The sequence below is a fragment of the Crinia signifera genome, chromosome 2 (assembly GCF_055691185.1).
Source record: "Crinia signifera chromosome 2, ASM5569118v1, whole genome shotgun sequence".
Lineage (NCBI taxonomy): Eukaryota > Metazoa > Chordata > Amphibia > Anura > Myobatrachidae > Crinia > Crinia signifera.
In genome coordinates this window covers 352801289-352821073 of record NC_139218.1, presented here as the reverse complement: position 1 = coordinate 352821073, position 19785 = coordinate 352801289, and positions in this window count along the sequence as shown.

The window sequence follows — 19785 nt, the reverse complement described above, 5'->3', positions numbered from 1 at the left end:
CAACGATCTGCATGTTTTAAGATTGGCAGCCACTAGCACTGGTTAATTAATTTGATTTTGTGCTGGTCCACCAATCCGAGTCTGCTCCTCAGGGTGTCTAGACACACAGGCCCTTATTCTGGTTGGTGCGGATATGTCCGCGTGCGTTCGTTCCGCCGATGTTTTGTGTTTGCGCATGTGCAGAGGCATATCTGCGCATGTGCAAAAGGGACATACGTCCAAATTCCGCATGAATTGTTTACACTACGAACAGGGGGAGGAGAGGGGCGTGAAGGGCTGTTTGGCCTCATTACCATATGCATACGCCCCACGTTTCATGGGCGTTCCCATGAAAAAGCTGGGCGTACGTATGGTAATGCAGCCGTGACGCACGTGTAGGGGCGGACATGTGACATTGCCGGATGTCAGCTGCCCGCCCAGATCCCTGCTTTTGCACAGAGAAATGCCCGAGTGGTCTGAGCTCGCGGGAGCTGCCTGACCACTCGGTCCTGCATTCGATGGTCTGTGACCATCGAATGATGGGGGAGGTTCCCAGAGATGGAGGAGGTGTATCCATGAGAAATCCACTCGTGCTCCGTGCGGTCAGCGGCTTACCGCATTCGGACGGAGTGAGCGATCCGTACGGAAGGCGGGGTTTAGGACGCACGGTCCTGGCCGCATATTCGGCTCCGGCCGCACAGACCAGAATAAGGCCCACAGTATGGAAATCGCTGGTATAAGCTATGTTTTCTGTTTGCTTTATGATGTATGAAATTAATCACATACAGGTGGAGCCACACTCATTAGAGTGGCTCCTGGCACATGAATGGTGTGCATTGAATGGTGTATTCAGTGGCCAGTCTTTTTGTGCGTCCCCATAGAACTGTTTTTATGGGCAGGTCGATGTCTGCTCAGGGTGGGCGGTCACATGACATCAGCGCCCTTCCCCTTTTCCGCCATCAGTGACGGCTGCAGCTGCATGCGAGGGGAGTAAGTCCCAAGGTATGTAGGCAGATGTAGTTCAGATAACTATAAAGAATTTAGCATGAGTAGGCTGTACATATTCTCAAAATAAACCCATGCACTCATTTCATCATGTAACGAGAAATTTTGGTCTTTAAAAAGCAAAAAGAGTAACAGATTTGTATCCATTCTGTATGTGTTGTAATTTGAAGACAGAACGATATTACAGGCTGTAAAAGTGACATTTATCAGCTAAATAAAACACTATCCACTGTATATTTTTATGTGCAGTTGGAAAGGTTGTTTTTCATTGGAAATGCTTTTTCGTTCGCTGGAATAAAAGAAAAGTCATTTCACACCTTGAAATATTACCGATTAAAAGTTATATCTGGGAAATGAATATGATGTTTCTCTATCTGAAGAACAGGTCTTTTTGTCATAGCGGACATCTGGCTTGTTCCACAGTGTATTGTAGTTTGACAAGATGAAGGGTGGACTGCTTGATAACTGCTTTCTTAACCTCACCTTCAGGCATGGACTAGGCATTGGTTAGACATATTAATTGCTAACCAACTTGAAATTTAATTTCTGAGGTCCAATACAGCGATTATATAGTTATATCTGCCACAATTTGTGTTCATTTATCATTTATTAAGTGCAAAATAATACAGAAGAGTATCACTTTTATTATAAACTGTTCCCCCTCTTTTACCACAAATGAGGGTAATCCATCCCAGCCTATATTTCTGATCCTTGGAAGTATCTACCGTTTTCATGTACTATAGATCGAATTCGCATTTGATCTATTCAATGACATGGGTTGGCGGATCCATGGCTTTTTCCTTGGAAATGACCACTAAGTCACAGAGTCAATTAAAATAATAAAATCAAGACCCTGATTCTGAGTTGGCCATTGATGTTGAATCCAGTTGTGCGATAAGTCGCATTGTGCATATAACCAGATTACGTTCATACAGAGTAGCAGTTATTTTAGATGCATGCTCTGAAAACTATATTGAAAATGTATTGGCCGTATCTAGGTGGAAACTGGGAGGTGGCTATTCAGATGCATGAAGATGATCTGTCTACTTCTGGAACCTTTGGGAGACATCCAATTTTTTAGGCAATTATATTAAATTTGATGGACGCAAGTTGTGGTTAAAACCTTCTGAAAGCCATCAAATCAATCCCATTGCATTGCATTGAATTGAATCACACCCTCACATCCCATAGAGGAGCACCTACTGTTATTATGAGTCATGTGTGATATTACTAAACAGATGCCTGCAGCTGCAGAATATAATAACCATGCTTAAAAAAAACATATTGATGGCAAAGAAAATTTTCTGTTATGTAAAAGTATTTAAATCCCCTGATGCAATAATTATATTTACAACAACCCCCCAACATAGAAACATAGAATTTGACAGCAGATAAGAACCATTTGGTCCATCTAGTCTGCCCCTTTTTTAAACGTGTTACCTCAAACCATATTTGATCCTTATTTTTTTGTAAGGATATCAATATGCCTATCCCAAGCATGTTTACATTGTTCTACTGTATTAGCCTCTACCACCTCTGATGGGAGGCTATCTACTACTCTTTCTGTGAGGTAATTCTTCCTCAAATTTCCCCGGAATATTCCTCCCTCTAGTTTCAGTGCATGTCCTCGTGTTCTGCTGCTCCTCTTCCTGTGAAGAATGTCTCCCACCTGTACCTTGTTATAACTCTTGATATATTTGAAAGTTTCTATCATGTCCCCCCTTTCCCTTCTCTGCTCTAAAGTATACATATTAGGATCTTTTAGTCTTTCCTGGTACGTTTTGTGATGTAGGCCATGCACCATTTTAGTTGCCCTTCTGTGTACAGTCTCTAATGTATTTATATCCTTCTGGAGATATGGCCTCCAGAACTGAACACAATACTCTAGGTGAGGTTGTACCAATGACCTATACAGTGGCATTATTACTTCTTTCTTCCTACTGCTGATACCTCTCCCTATGCAACCAAGCACCTGACTTGCCTTCTTCATAGCTTTGTTACATTGCTTACCTGCCTGCCTAAGTCTCCTGAAATAGTAACACGTAGATCCCTCGCGTCCTCAGTAGTGTCCATTATAGTGCCATTTATAATATATTTAGTCTTTGGATTTTTGAGACCCAAGTGCATGATTTTGCATTTTTTGGCATTAAACTGTAGTTGCCATGCTCTTGGCCATTCCTCTAATCTACCTAGATCATCAATCATTTGTTTTACCCCTCCTGGTGTGTCTACCCTGTTGCATACCTTTGTGTCATCTGCAAAAAGGCACATTTTACCCTCAATTCCATTTGCAATATCACCAATAAAGATATTAAAAAGCACTGGTCCAAGTACAGATCCCTGGGGTACCCCACTTGTAACCTTTCCCTCCTTTGACTGTATTCTGTTTACTACAACTCTCTGTTTTCTTTCCTGCAACCACAATCGTATCCATTCAACTATCTTAGAATCCAATCCCAAGCTTTCAAGTTTATTTAACAGTCTGTGATGTGGGACAGTGTCAAAAGCTTTACTAAAGTCTAGATAAGCTACATCTACAGCCCCACCTTGATCTATTACTTTAGTCACCCAGTCAAAAAAGTCAATAAGATTTGTTTGACATGATCTTCCCCCAGTAAACCCATGCTGTTTTGGATCCTGTAAATTGCTGGTTTTGAGATATTCTACAACTCTTTGTTTTAAGAGTGTTTCCATCAATTTCCTTACTACTGATGTAAGGCTCACTGGTCGATAGTTGCTTAGCCATGACCCACTGTGGCGCTCTAATAGTGACAAGATGTCACACCATGTACAGAAGTACAAAAGAACCCATCTTGGTTAAGGGTTGAAGTCTCCCTAAAAGAGCCAACATGGAGGATGTGCAGTATCGCTCTTCTGGTTTCAACAGAAAAAAATCTGCAAATATCATGCAGAGTAATCCAATCAGAACAATGTTTAAAATATTCCTAATAAGCACTGTCTTCCATCACACACAGTGTGGATTATAGGCTTTTGAGAGCATTTCAAAGAGAAATATATTGAACTTTTGTCCAAAAGGTCAATCCGGGATTCCGACTGTGGGAACGTCCCAACAGTTGGAATCCCGGGCCATTTTCGCTTCACTTGACTGTAAATCAACAGCCGGAATTCGATGTTCCCACTGCCGAGTGTGGATAAACTCAGAGTATTGTCTCAAAAGCAGCCATTCTGTCGAAAAACGGCCATGAAATTACAGACTCAGGTGGGTTTGTAGCAGGCAAGTCCTGGCCAGGATGGCGAATACCTTGGGCGGGATGTTCTAACATCCGCAGCCCTCTAATGCCCCCTTCTCCGGGTACCGCATTGTTAACGATTGCATATGTTCTAACATATGTGATTATTAACGCAAGGGACAGCTCTTGCGATAAAAGATATCGCTTGCGATGCGGCCACGGCGCTGGACTTCCGGGTCTCAGTCCCGGGAGTCCGTCAGCGCATGTGCAGAGCGCCGAAGCCGGCCACAGGGCATGCTGGGAGGGATCCGTGACGGGGTTTTTACCACATTTCTGCTTTAGAACATCCTGTTCCTTAACTGCTGATTATTTCCACTGTTGGACATGTGTATAGGCAGACATTGAATACCCCCCCTAAATGAAGATTGTGCACTATTACCAGGATGCTGGTCTAACAATCTATAGCAAAACTATATTAATGTGCTTTGTTAATAACATCTTACATATCTGGCAAAATATGTTGAATGAATTAATAATTATATATTATATATATTTTTTAAACATATTTTATCATTAATTTAGGTATTTTGTCCCTTAGAAACCAGGAAGTATGTGAATATTCTTTATTATTTTATGAGATTTGGGCCTTTCCAATGTAGTCTTTCCTATCAGCTCCGAATTATTCTTTTATTTATTTATTCATTAATATATTCTCTGACTTAAGCCTATTGTGAATGCTTTTTAATAATTTACCAAGCACTTTATCGAACTTCATGTCTTTTCCTCCTCTTAAATGGTGCATTACATTTTCTTTGTGAAACTTTTAGTATCTCATAATCGTTTTGGGGTATTCTTTGATCTAGTAGGTAGAGTAGAGGGTTTATACACTATAGAAACAAGTTTATATGCTATATGATACATGCCTCATACATGTGACATGTCCTCATACAGTCCAAGCACTGAAGTGCTACATATTGAAATCAGTACTTCGATTTTTCTACTGTGAGAATGCAGATTCACAGGTCTGGATGTAGCTCAAAGAACTCTATAAAATGTGGCATCATAGCAAATAAATATATTTATAATAAGAATAGTATGTATTTTGCTTGCCACTTCACCATCCCAGCAGCCTACTATTGCAGCAGCTATACCAACCATACAAATTTTCCAACCTGTGTGAAGCTTGTATCAGTTTTATTATAAACAGTTCCCCCTCTTTTACCACAAAGGGGGGTATTTAATCCCAGCCTATATTTCTGATCCTTGGAAGTATCTACCGTTTTCACGTACAATACTGTATATCAAATTCGCATTTGGTCTAGTCAATGACATGGGTTGGTGGATCCATGGCTTTTTCCTTGGAAATGACAGCAAAGTCACAGAGTCAATTAAAATAATAAAATGAAGACCCTGATTCTGAGTTGGTCGTTGATGTTGAATCCATATGTGCGATATGTCGCATTGTGCATATAACCAGATTACGTTCATACAGAGTTGCAGTTATTTTAGATGCATGCTCTGAAAGCTATATTGAAAATGTATTGGCCGTATCTAGGTGGAAACTGGGAGGTGGCTATTCAGATGCATGAAGATGATCTGGCTACTTCTGGAACCTTTGGGAGACATCCAATTTTTTAGGCAATTATATTCAATTTGATGGACGCAAGTTGTGGTTAAAACCTTCTGAAAGCCATCAAATCAAGCCCATTGCATTGAATTGAATCACACCCTCACACCCCATAGAGGAGCACCTACTGTTATTATGAGTCACGTGTGATATTACTAAACAGATGCCTGCAGCTGCAGAATATAATAACCATACTTAAAAAAAACATATTATGGGCAAATAAAATATTCTGTTATGTAAAAGTATTTAAATCCCCTGATGCAATAATTAAATTTACACCAAGCCCCCGACAGCCGTGACCCACTGTGGCGCTCTAACAGTGACAAGATGGCACAAGGTGGGCTGCCGAGAGGGGGGTACGGGTACTAATTACCCAGGCCCGGGCTTGGTCCTGGTCCCTCCCGATAGCTACTGCTGAGTGGGGGGGGGGGGGGGGCAATAACACTCCCCCCTCGACTTTAGAGTGTTTTTTCACCCCCTTAAACAATTTGGGGGGTGGTCTAACCGTGGGAGGCCCCGCCCACAAAATTTTACCAGAGCCCCAGCATACCTCTCGGCGGTCCTGGGCACACCATGAACAGAAGTACAAAAGACTCCATCCTGGTTAAGGGTTGAAGTCTCCCTAAGAAAGCCAACATGGAGGATGTGCAGTATCGCTCTTCTGGTTTCCACAGATAAAAATCGGCAAATATCATGCGATCCGAGTAATCCAATCAAAACAATGTTTAAAATATTACTAATAAGCACTGTCTTCCATCACACACAGTGATAAATAAAAAAGGGGACTATAGGCTTTTGAGAGCATTTAAAGAGATATATATTGAACTTTGAACTGTGTCCAAAAGGTAAATTCGGGATTCTGACTGTCGGAACGTCCCAAGAGTTGCAATCCTGGGCCATTTTTACTTCACTCGACTGTAACTCAACAGCTGGAATTCAATGTTCCTGCTGCCGAGTGTCGAAAACTCAGAGGATTGTCAAAAACGCAGCCATTTTGTCGGCTGCGTCGTACAGACTCAGGCGATTTTGTAGCAGGCAAGTCCTGGCCAGGATGGTGAGTTCCGCCAGGGATTGAATATCTTAACTGCTGATATTTCCACTGTTGGAAATATAGGCAGACATTGAATACCCCCCAAATGAAGATTGTGCACTATTACCAGGATGCTGGGCTAACAATTTATAGCAAAACTATATTAATGTGCTTTGTTGATAACATCTTACATATCTGGCAAAATATGTTGAATGAATGAATAATTATATGTTATATATTTTTTTAAGCATATTTTATAATTAATTTAGGTATTTTGTCCCTTAGAAACCAGGAAGTATGTGAATATCCTTTATTATTTTATGAGATCTTTTATTTATTTATTCATTAATATATTCTCTGACTTACCATATATACTCGAGTATAAGCCTACTTTTTCAGAACATTTTTTATGCTGAAAAAGCCCCCCTCGGCTTATACTCGAGTGAGGGTCCCACTTGAGTCAATACGTTTTCCCAGTTTTTTGTTGTAAAATTAGGTGCCTCGGCTTATACTCGGGTCCGCTTATACTCAAGTATATACGGTAAACCTATTGTGAATGGTTTTTAATAATTTACCAAGCACTTTATCGCACTCCGGGTGACATTTAATAGGATGCGATTTTTAGTTACTTTCCGAAAACGCACCTTATCGTACTTGCCTGGGTTTCCTCTGGGTACTCCGGTTTCCTCCCACAATCCAAAAATATACTGATAGATTAAATGGCTCACAACAAAAATAGCCCTAGAATGTCTGTGTGTGCGTGTACATGTGGTAGGGAATATAGATTGTAAGCTCCACTGGGACAGGGGACTGATGTGAATAAGCGCTGCGGAATATGTATGCGCTATATAAGAAACTGTTAATAAATAAATGAATAAATAAGTGAGCGGCGGTTCTTCTGCGAGGCTGTTCTTCTAATCAGTCACACTCAGTGAAAAACCATCTCACAGGAAGAACCGCCGCTGAGCTGCTCACTGTTTACAGTTCACTGACTCAGTAAAGAACTGAACAGTGAGCGGTGGCTCCTGGAGCGAGACAGTTATTCCAATCACTGACAGTGAAGAACAGTCTCGCTCCATGTGGTGCACTGCACCCTGTCCTGGACTCCCCGTGCCTTTACAGCATCCTCCCCTAACGGCTCACAGTAATTATAGCGGTACATCGGCACTTATGTGCCACTATTATTAAAGTGAGTTGTGAGCCATGCAAAAGACTGGTTCTTTTCCGTGAATTGAGCCGTTCAGAGCTGCTCACGGAAAAGAGCTGAGTTGCCCACCTTTATGGAGCTGCTTCTTCCCTGCTTCTCACATTGGCAGCTTGCAGTGGCACCCTCCAGTGGCCGGCGCCCATAGGCCCTGACTGGCGCTGTTAGCTCGCTCAGCACACAGTGCTGACAGCTTGCACTGTGTGTGTGGGCTGTCAGCGCTGTGTGCTGAGCGACAGTGGCACATCACTGCCTGGCCTAGCATAGCTAGGTCACCCCACACACATCGCTATGTGTGTAGGGCCCATTATTTTCAGTATACAGGCAGAGAATTTGATTAAGCGGTGGGGGCTTCCAGTTACCTCCTCACTGCCTGTAGACTGAGCTCTGTGATTCATATTCTGTCCTTTACATACACTTCTACCTCCATAGAGCATATCATTTTCTCTGGCTGACTATAAAATGATCCTAGATTGTGTTTCTGACTAACAGCTCACTGGTAACCGCTATGAGCCCTACGGGTCCTCGCTGATTGCTCCCCCCCTACACGGCGGCATTAAATCTGGCAGGAGAAATTACAAGCCATGGCATTCCATACAGAAGGTCAGCTAAAATTATGATTTATTAAATTTAAGCCATTTTGCTACACAGAGAAATTGCTTCAATTTCCAGCTGTTCACTGGGCATGAATTGTATTTAATCATACTCATTTTAATATTTGTAATAAAAAAATTGTTTTGCTAATACTGTAACTTCAAGCGTCTAGAACGCTAGAGACATTTGTTATTATATCAGTAAATGTATGTCTATGCAAGAATCGGGATATGCAGGGGTACTTGCTATTGACTCTGCAGTCCTGTAAAATGCCTGGCGTATATAGAATTATAAACTTAAAACAATGCAAAAATAAAACTGGTAAAGTTTCTAGAACATTACATAGTAAAGAAAAACTCTAGACTACGAATAAATGCTTATAAATCCCTTACCTTACCCAAAGTGGTAACACTGTAACTTCCCTTTCCACAAATTCTCAAGGATATACCCCTTTTCAACCGAAATCCAGGGTCATACAGGAGATTTGGAATATGGTTCCAATCCAGGTCAGACCCAGTTTCCACTGCTGTTGTGACCTGGGTTATTCCTGTGTCAGCGCTGTTTACACTGTACAGCCAGGGAGGTAGAGAGCCTGTCCAGGCCCAGATACTTTTCAGGGGGTGGGGACTAATTGGTGGAGGCGTGGTCATGTACTACTGAAATACAAGTACTAATGAAATACAAGAAAATATAGCACTGTAAGCACCTCTCTGGCCACACTGCGGCACAGAACAGAGCAGTCTGTGCTGGGTGGAGAAGAGCTGCTGCAGCTGATGCTGTCAGGTAATGAAGGTCTACTCGGCCCCTCTGTCAGACCTGGGCCCAGGAAATTAGTACCCCCTCTCTAGGCACCATTGGGTGCAGTGTCTCTCTTCTGCCAGCGCTTGGAGACAACAACATCTCCAAGTTGCTAACCACCAGCGAAAACTGACTTTTATTTGTGTGCGCCTGGACAAAGACGCATACCCATGTGAACGCCCGGCATTTTCATGGGTATGCTCATAAAACGCTGGGCGTTCCCATAGGTGAGCCCGTATCCCGTCTCCGTCCGCCCCCAGCCCTTCCCCCGAGTGTGTAACTTGCAGAGGCTGTTCTTTGCCAGGGTCTGCAAATGTGCAAATACATGCTTGTGCATGCGCAAGCCCCCCCCCCCCCCCCCCCCCCCCCCAAACATCAGAACGGGCCCAAATTCATCCCGTTCTGAATAAACTTAAATTAAGCCCAATGTCTCTGAGGACCTGTGACGTCAGCGATGACCACTTCCAGCCTGTCACAGTAGCACATAAGTGGTAGCACTAGACCTACTCACATTTGCTCAGACTGCAAAGTGTTACGGGGTTTGCATATGGATTTGCCGATGGACGGTGATCTGCCATGCATTTGAATATATGAATGGGGCATTTTTAATTTCTGTCTGGGTGAGGGCTTTCTATTTGCAGCCAACTGCAACTTCTCAGATCAGCGATCCATCCTGAATTAGGCCCTAAATCCAATACTAATGGCTCTAATGTGTTCTCAATGGTACAATAGCTGTGATAACACTTTGACCTCTCCCATGTACACAATAGCTCTTCGTGATATATTTGTATCTTACCCTCTAACAGCGTCGGAGAATCCTTATTATAATACATAACCTAAAATATGAATGCATTGTTGCACAAAACCTATGCAAGAATGCTCAAGATAAAGAACATTTCGCCTTTCAGCATGATAACGATCCAAGCGCACTTCCAAGACAACCACGGATGGCTTCAGAAGTGGAAGGCTGACTTGGAATTGCACCTGTCAGAGCCCAGAAATCTACTTTTAAATGTCATCCATAGGGAAAAGCAGGGCTGACCCAGGTTCAGTGTAAACGGCGCAAGCCTGGGTCTGACCTGGGTCACAATGCTGTGTAAATGGGGTATGAAGCTGGGTCTAACCCTGGAAACTCCCATGTTCAAAGACCAGGGTCCAACCAGGGATTTTGGTGTAAAAGGGGTAGCAGTTCTATTTCAAATGGGATGTTGCAACCAATCAGATACTATTATCTTCTAGAAGGTGTAAAATAACTAAGAAGTAGATTCTAATTGGTTACCCATAGCAACATCCCATGTGAAATAGAACTCCCATCTTAGTAAATTTCCCCCTTTGTGTCATAAAACCCTATCATATTCATAAGTGTATGTAGCCCTTTAATATTCCCAACAAATTCTTAAGGTGGGTACACATCTATACAATCCCTGTTTTCTTGCGACCGTTCGACCGACCATAGATGCGACCGACCGTCCAGAAACACCAGCCGATACGTGCGTACACACCTGTACAATTTTACTTGCGACGTCCGATGTCCAAACAGTCGCAAGAAAAAGATTGTACCACCGTACACACTCTCTTGATTTGGGCTATTGACACAATATATATAAACACAATTATCATAATGGGCTGGGTTAAGGGCATACCAAAACATGCTATGGCCACAACATTGCAGTCTATAAAAAAAAAGAGGAGCAAGAATCGCAGCTGCTGGACCAGAGACTGGCTTCTGAGGCGAGACTGTCCATAGTCACCCTGCCAGCTGACTAAAATTTAGATACTTACCACCCATATCTGACCATAGTCACCCTGCCGGCAGAGTAAAATTTAGACGCTTACCACTCGTATCTGACCATAGTCACCCTGCCGGCTGACTAAAATTTAGACGCTTACCACCCGTATCTGACCATAGTCACTCTGCCGGCTGACTAAAATTTAGATGCTTACTACCCATATCTGATAACAGATCATAGCAGATATACTGGGCAATTGCGGCCCTCCAGATGTTGAGGAACTACACATCCCAGCATGCCTTGCATCAGTTTCAGCATGGCCACATAGAAAAACTAATGCAAAGCATCCTGGGATGTGTAGTTCCTCAACATCTGGAGGGCCACAATTGCCCAGCCCTGAGATATACATATATACATTTTATATATACTCCCTATTGAAATGCTATAGGGAGAGGTGAACGCTTCTTGTGCTGTAGGAGAGATCATGCAGCTATGGAACACCCACATGGGCATTCCAATTGTGCCAGTATAGTCGCAAGAACGACCAGCATATCGATCGTATGTACACACTGCACTTTTGTTTCGATATGGGCCCGTCCGGTCGGATGAATATTAAACAGCACTGAACCTCCGACCGACCGAGTATGGATGGACAAGACCGTTTTTGGTCATTTATCGATCGCACAGCAGGAATTGAGACAACGTATACACCTATACAATCGAACAGCCATTCGACCCAGAACGGAAGAACGGCCCGACGATTGTATATATGTGTACCCAGCTTTACACATACAGATGTAGCGGGATTCATCTTTGCAGGGGATGGCGATGGCGTCGCGACCGCACCCCCCCGCAGCCTCGCCGCCATCTGTATGCCGGAAGGGGACGCGCGCGCACGAGGTGCGCGCACGTCCCCTTCCGACGGTGCTGCCCATGGTCGCCCGGTGCCCACACCGGGCAACCCCACCCCCCCGCAGCCTCATCGGGTCCCCCCCTGCCCCCTCGAGCGGGAGGAGGACAGTAATGCGTCCGCCTCGCCGCCCCGCCGCCCGGATACTGAGACGCGCGTCTCAGTCAGATAGCGGCGCCGTGTTGCTGGCGATCCGCCAGCAGCATGCTGCTGGCGGATCGCCAGCAAAGATAAGTCCAGATTCATCTGTACTGCATGTCCAGTAGTAATGGTCTTGTTTTGCATTTTTAGAGTAATGGTTTTAGGTCATGATCACAATTTTACAAACAGGACAAAAAACATCGGAAATATAATGTCTAGTAATAGCATGTAACTTAAAAGAAACCTGCAAAAGTCTATCAATATTTATGAAATGTACTTTTTAAGTGAAATACATGTCCGCACCTAAAAAGTTTTTTTTTTTTTTTTAAGTATTTAAAAATTCTAGCTGCAGCATTTTAATTGTAATTCAGTTTGCATGGTCAATTAACCTTCACGGTTCCCCAGAGGGAGCATGGATTTTAAAAGACATCACTGATAATTATAGTTTTCAGGAAGTGTAATTAATTGACATTTAGTTTATTCTAAACTGTAGCTGGGATCTGACAGTTATGGAAAACATGCTTAGAATACACGTATCCCATATGTGCTAGGTACAGGTTTATTGATATGATCATTATATAGCTGGAGTTTAGAAGTGTAAAAAATAATGGCCATGGTTTCTGCTCACTAATATCATATGGAAATATTACAATAGCAGAATAAAGCCAGTGTACAGGAACACAGAGTGGCCAGCAGTCCCACCCATAGCTCTCTGTGTTCACGGTCCGTTGAACCTTAAACACAAAGATAATGGCACACCTGCTTCAAAGGGAATGAAACAGCAGTAGCTGGAACAGAGACTATTTGGGCTGCAATACTTCACAAAAATAAGTAGAGTACAAATCAATCTTAAAATGATCTGTTTATAATCCCATATATGGTCATAAAAAAATCGCAGTTGCCTACCCTCCTGCTTTCTGCAGGAGACTCCCTGACATAGCAGCAATCTCCCTCTCTCCCTCATTAGTCTAGCAATCTCCCTCATTTTACCTAGCCCACATTACACTGTTACATTTTTGGGGAAAAAAGGAATTAGAGACAGATACATTTACATTGAATCATCAGGTTGGGATCATTTGGTCCACAGCATGATGGTCGACAGTCATTAGGTCGACACCATTAGGTCGACATGGGAAAAGATCGACATGGGTCTAGGTCGACATGGTTCTAGGTCGAAAAGGTCATTCGTTCGACAGGTCATTAGTTTGACAGGTTATTAGGTCGACAGGGTACTTATGTATTATCTGGACTCCCATGTTAAATGCACCCCATTTTTTCATACCCCTACTATCCAACTACGCATGGATTTGATTTTATATAGTGTGGCGAGCGCAGCGAGCCACCGTGCCCGAAGCGTGGCGAGTGTAGCGAGCCCCGCGAGGGGACGTGGTCTCATAAGAAAAACGGGAGCCCAGATATTACATAAGTACCGGTCGACAGTCAAAAGGTCGACATGGAGTTTTCCACTTTTTTTACCTAAATGTCAACACAGTTGACATGGACACAGTTTAAAGTGTACCGCATCCCCTCGCATTGCTTTCTGCACTCGCAATGCGTCGGGCATGGTGCATCGGTGCGCTCGGCACACTATGTTATTCTCCCACCACGCCCTAGTGGATGGTAGGGCATGAAATACCGCCTGTCGGCACATGTCATCTCAAAAAACAGTGAAAAAACCACATGTCGACCTTTTGACTGTCGACCTAGACACTGTCGAACTAATGACCTGTCGAACTAACGTCCTGTCGAACTAATGACCTTTCGACCTAGAACCATGTCGACCTTTTCCTATGTCAACCTAGACCCATGTCGACCTTTTCCCATGTCGGCCTAATGGTGTCAACTGTCAACCATCATGCTGTAGAACAAATGACCGCATCCCAAATCATCAGCACCATTTCCCAGCATTTTAGCAAGTATAGTAGCTGTTACTAACTGCTTTGGAAGGAATAGGGAAGACCTGGCGGCACAGTTACTGGTGGCACGGTGACCACCCCCCCCCCCGGCCGGGACGGGCGCGTCGCCACTGCCGCAGCATGAGGAGCACCTCCATGCAGGAGATGCATGGAGGAGTCGGAAGAGGACGCGGCACTGGACCCGGCCGCCGGCGTGACACCAGCGGCGCACAGCTCGGCCCCCGGGACAACACCAGAGGCTCAGGACCCGACCGTAGGCTTGGTCCCCGGCATGACCTCTGAGGCGGCAGCGACCCCCATCGGCACCCAGAGGTGGCACCCGGCCGCGACAGAGGAAGAGATCAGGCCCGCAGGCCCCAGCATTAGCAGATGCGGGAGCCCTCTATTCTGTGGTGGGGCCCCCCCACCCCCCAGGGAGGATGTATGATTAGACTATCGGGGGGAAGCGGCGTGGAACTCTGCCCAGGGAGGGCTTAACTCCAGCCCTAGGCCTCACTGACTCTCCCCAGGCCTCAGTGACTCTCAACCAAACACCACCACCACCGCCGATGCTGGCTCTCCACGCTTTTTCTCCTACAGGAAGTTGGCGCACAAATGGCTGCCTAGGATCTGTGCACTCAACCATATGTAACTCGTGTCCCCTGTGTCATAACTGTACTATCTCTGCTATAACTGTGGTGTCTTTGCTCATACTGTTACCTACCTGGCTGCTGCAACAACCAGTGGCGCCTCTGATGGCTGCCTAGGCACTGTGCTGCTTGGTGGGTATATGTTCTCTGTGTGCCATTATACTGTCCCTGCTTATATTGTCACCTACCTGGCTGCTGAAGCGACCAGTGGCGCCATAAATGGCTGCCTAGGCGCTGTGCAGCTCAGCGGGTATGTGTTCCCTGTATGATACTGTACTGTCCCTGCTTATATTGTTACCTACCTGGCTCTTGCAGTAACCAGTGGCGCGGCTGATGGCTGCCTAGGCGCTGTGCTGCTCGGCGGGCATGTGTTCCCCACATGTAATGTCCCCCCCTTCATCCCTGTTTGATGCTGCACTGTATACCGACAAAAAATTCCTAGTGTGTGCAAGCACACATGGCCAATAAAGTTGATTCTATTCTATTCTATCTACATTTGGATATGTCATATTAAAAGATTCCACTTAAATGTAGCCGTACACACCCACGCTTCTAGGTGCCACATTCACAATCTATTTTCACAATCTCTCCATACTGTATACGGAAATAGACACACCCTTTGGGTGGAGCATGACATGCCCCCTCAATGGGGCCTTTGCAAAATTCTACTACCAACTATAATCTCCCTGAAACTAGTTTTCAAAAGCAGGCAAGTATGTATAAAATCACAATACAATAGTGGGTCTCTTGCTTGGGTGTTCTACACTCTAGTAGGGTCTTTAACATCTACTTACCTCCTCTCCTGGACTGGTAGGAAAAGAACATAAATTAAACAGACTCTGCAGATAGTAAGCATACCTCCCAACATGCCCATTCCAGGAGGGACAAAATGCTCTGTTACGGGACTTCCTTGCCAGTGGTGGGCAGAGGTGGGGTTGCAGTGTAGAGGTGGGGCGGCAGTGCAGTCTAAAACTCAAATAGGGGAGCCACACCAACCAATGAGAAACACCAGAGTTCGGGATTCAGTGACAGTAGGTGGGACTCCCTTTTTGAATTTTGGACTGTGCTGCAGCTTCACCGCTGCCAATGCCACTGGCAAGGAAGTCCAGGAACAAAGCATTTTGTCCATCCTGGAATGGTTCATGTTGTGAGGTATGAGTAAGTCAGTCTTCCACATGGCCTTGAGAAGTGGATAGTCTTTGTCATTTGATGGTACAATTAATTTTGAATGGTGTTTTGTGGCCTCGTCACAGCTACGTTATTCAATGCCATGTCTGACTTTGTATAGCGGTGACAGTGCATGATGATACAATCACAATGCAAACTCCCTAACACCCCCCTCCTGTCTGCTGCTTCCCGGTGGGTGCAATTTAATGGCAACAACTTAATTAATTAATATTCTGTATAGAACACTTCTAAAAACAAGTGGACAGAAGCCCCCAAAGTGCTACTAAATCCAACCAATGAGATGCTCACTTTAATATTGAAACTATGCCAGAAAGATAACATTATTATCTGCAATCTCTGACAATGCCTGTTTGCATATTTATCAGGTTCCACGGAAAAACTCGCCTGCACTTTATAATCTGGTGGTATTTGTTGTATAAATATGGCCAATATTATGGCATAATGAAACTATATCAGGTTAATAAGTATTTACAGCCAGGAATCATAATAACCTGAAATGAGCTATGGGGCTCATAGATATTCTTTATGCTGGGAACAGACTATAGTACATGTACAGAAGTGTAAAATATGTAGATCTATAGAGCTTTTTTATTTGCATAAATGCGCTTAAATGAAACCAGACACATTCCTATGTTCCTGGCTAAGGTCCTGGATTTGAGAACTCTCCCACACAGATCTCAGTCAAAAAAATCTGGACCTACATTATTTTTGGCAGTTGAGTGGAGATTGATATGAAATCTTGGCGGTCGGAATCCCGGCGTTCAAAATCCCAAAATCCCGACCGCCGAAATCCCGACAAGGGGGGGGGACACGCTACGCTCGGCACACTAATTTATTCTCCCTCTATGGGTGTCATGGACACCCACGGAGGGAGAAAGTGTCGGGATTTCGGCGGTCAGGATTCCGACGTCGGGATTTTGAACGCCGGAATTCCGACCGCTGGGATTTGAACTGCATCCCGTTGAGTGTTCAGTCTGAAGTTTACATGTTATAAAGGACGACACCATAATGTTGAATGTATTAAAGTCAATGTGGTTAAATGTCGCCACTGAACACAAAAAAAAAATCAAAATGTTCAATGTCACAGTTCAAATGTTGAAATATGAAAAGTTGACCCTGTCAAATAGCAATAATACAATTTTTTGGGTTATGTGTTGGGATTAGGTTTGTTCTTAGGGATAAGATTTAAGTCCGCATAAACTTGATTTGGGCTGATTTTACCTGTTCCGAATGTAATGAGCAGAAAAAATCAACCCAAATCGGGTCCATTGTGCGGTCCCGTGAGCATCGGACCTGAGTCAGAGGTTGGACCGGCAAGCAGGAGCAACCTCGGACCTTCCTCCCGGTGGCCGGCCTGGTGGGGAACAGGGGCTACGTGGGCCTTTTTAAAGGGGGAAAAAGAACAGAGCACAGACCCAACTTTCACTGTACCTGCAAGGTCCACAGTCTTGCCCTCCAGCCGGGGAACGTTGCCCACATCCTCTTACAAAGGGACACAAGTGGAAGAACTTGTGGTGCCCCGGAGAGCAGGTAGAAGCCTAGAGGGAGAGCCATAGCTGCAGCATGGCAGGAGGCACCAGGGTACAGTGTGGAGAAACAGGATAGCTATGAAATATAACTCCTTTTGGGAAATGGTCAATAAATTGCCAATTAGTGGCCTGTTTTTAGAATAATACAGTCCAATCCATTCCCACAGATGGCACTGGGTGAGTGGTGGTGATAAGTGCAAGGTGTATAGCTCCGGTCAATTGCTCAACAGGAGGCTTGTAGTCACTCAATGGTGGCAGATGGCCATCAAAATGTCTATGTAATTAGAAAGGCGTCCTCACAGTGCGCTGGTCTAAAATGGCCAAAACATTAAAATGTATTTTAAAAAAGTTGTGCTCCTACATGTAGCATTGAAAGTTATTCTGTTTGGATAAAAAAAATGAGTTCCCACAAATAAATTATTTTTGTACTTGTGTATTATCACGGCGCCCACGATGTTGATCGTACGGCATCTCATCGCATCGATGCGATCAGATGCGATTTTTAATTGTACAAGCACCCTGATGGGTGCTTACAATGTTAAATGCCCCCCCCCCCCATTGTCAACGCCACCCCCACTATCAACGCCAACCCGAAGCGTGGCGAGCGGCGGCAGTACGCATCCTCCGACCCTTTCATACCCCCACTATCCACGTTGGTGTGGAGTTGATTTTAGATAGTGTGGCGAGTGCAGCATGCCCCGCGAGGGGACGCTGATTCCTTTACATGTATTCCGCGTCCCCTCGCAGGGCTCGCTGCACTCGCCACACTATCTAGAATCAACTCCACGCCAAAGTGGATAGTGGGGGTATGAAAAGGTCGGAGGACGCGTACTGCCGCCCCTCACGGACTCGCTGCGCTCGCCATGCTTAGGGTTGGCGTTGATAGTGGGGGTCGTGTTGACAATGGGGGGGCATTTAACATTCTGGGGGCATTTAACATTGTATGCACCCATCAGGGTGCTTGTACAATTAAAATTGGCATCGCATCGTATGCCATTTACTGGCATGCGATGCGATATTTAATTGTACATTCTGGCTTTTTCACGCGGAAATTGCATCGCATCGCATACCATCACATACCCTATTTAGTGGTATGCGATGCGATGGGCGCCGTGATAATACACAAGTACCATTATTTTCTGTAATTGTTTTTGAGCCATCCCAAGCCAAGTAAACTTTGAAAATTTACCACAAATTAATAAAAAAAATTTTTTTATAAATTCCCTCCCAAAAAATACTTAAAATACTGAAATACCCATGTCGACCTTGCTGTATGTCGACCTAGTGGTGTCGACCCAATGCTTGTCGACCTAGTTGTTGTAGACCAAACAATCTGCACCGGTATCATTGGGGAAATTAAAATCAGTGATCATGTGAGTGGGTACAATGAATGTATTAATAATAGGCCAGGTATACCAATGTATTTATAAAAGCTCGAACACTGATAGAACAAAAATAGCAATTTTATACACAGTGTGGTCAGGGCCGGATTAAGGGTTCAAGCTGCCCTAGACTAATACAGAATATCTATCAGAGAGAGAGAAAGAGAGAGAGAGATAGAGTGAAGAGTGCTGTATTGAGGACAGGGCAGTTGTGAATTGGGCAGCCTGGGTAAAGAAGGGGCTGTGTATTGAGGTGGAATGGCAGACATGGGGAATGCCATCAGTCAGCATACTGACCCCGGCATCCTGAAGGGGAATCCAGGGTTCTGTTAAGTATACTCACCTTCTCCTTGCCCCCTAACCCTGTCTCCCTGCCTAACACATTCCCCCTCTCCCTCTCGCAGCCTAAACCTAACTACACTCGTGGCACTTGTGCCTAACCTTACACAGCCTAAATCTAATGCTGCCAGCATCCTCATGTTCTTGATGCCAACAATCAGGATTCCATTGCAGGCATCCTCATCAATGTCGCCATTCCAGAATCGTCTTCTGGCGGTAGTCGAAATGCTGGCATGGTAACAGACTGCATCCCATCTGCTGGGATGTTAACCGCATCCCGCTAGTACAATATAGCACAGTGGTTCCCAAACTGTGTGCCGTGGCTCCCTGGGGTGCCTTGGGACACATGCAGGGGTGCCGCAGCTTGGTGGTCCAGGACCAACTCAAACTATTAATGGTTAATTATTTAGGAGCAAAACCAGTGCTGGTGGCTGCCAATCATAGAATGTGTACAAACAGAAGCAAATCCTGCCCTTTACCACATAACTGACCCTAAGAATCGCATATAAACCCATTCTAATAAAAAAAATTTGGACCTAGGAAAAAATTCCGTGCCGTGAAAAAAATTCTGATTCTCTAGGGTGCCGTGAATC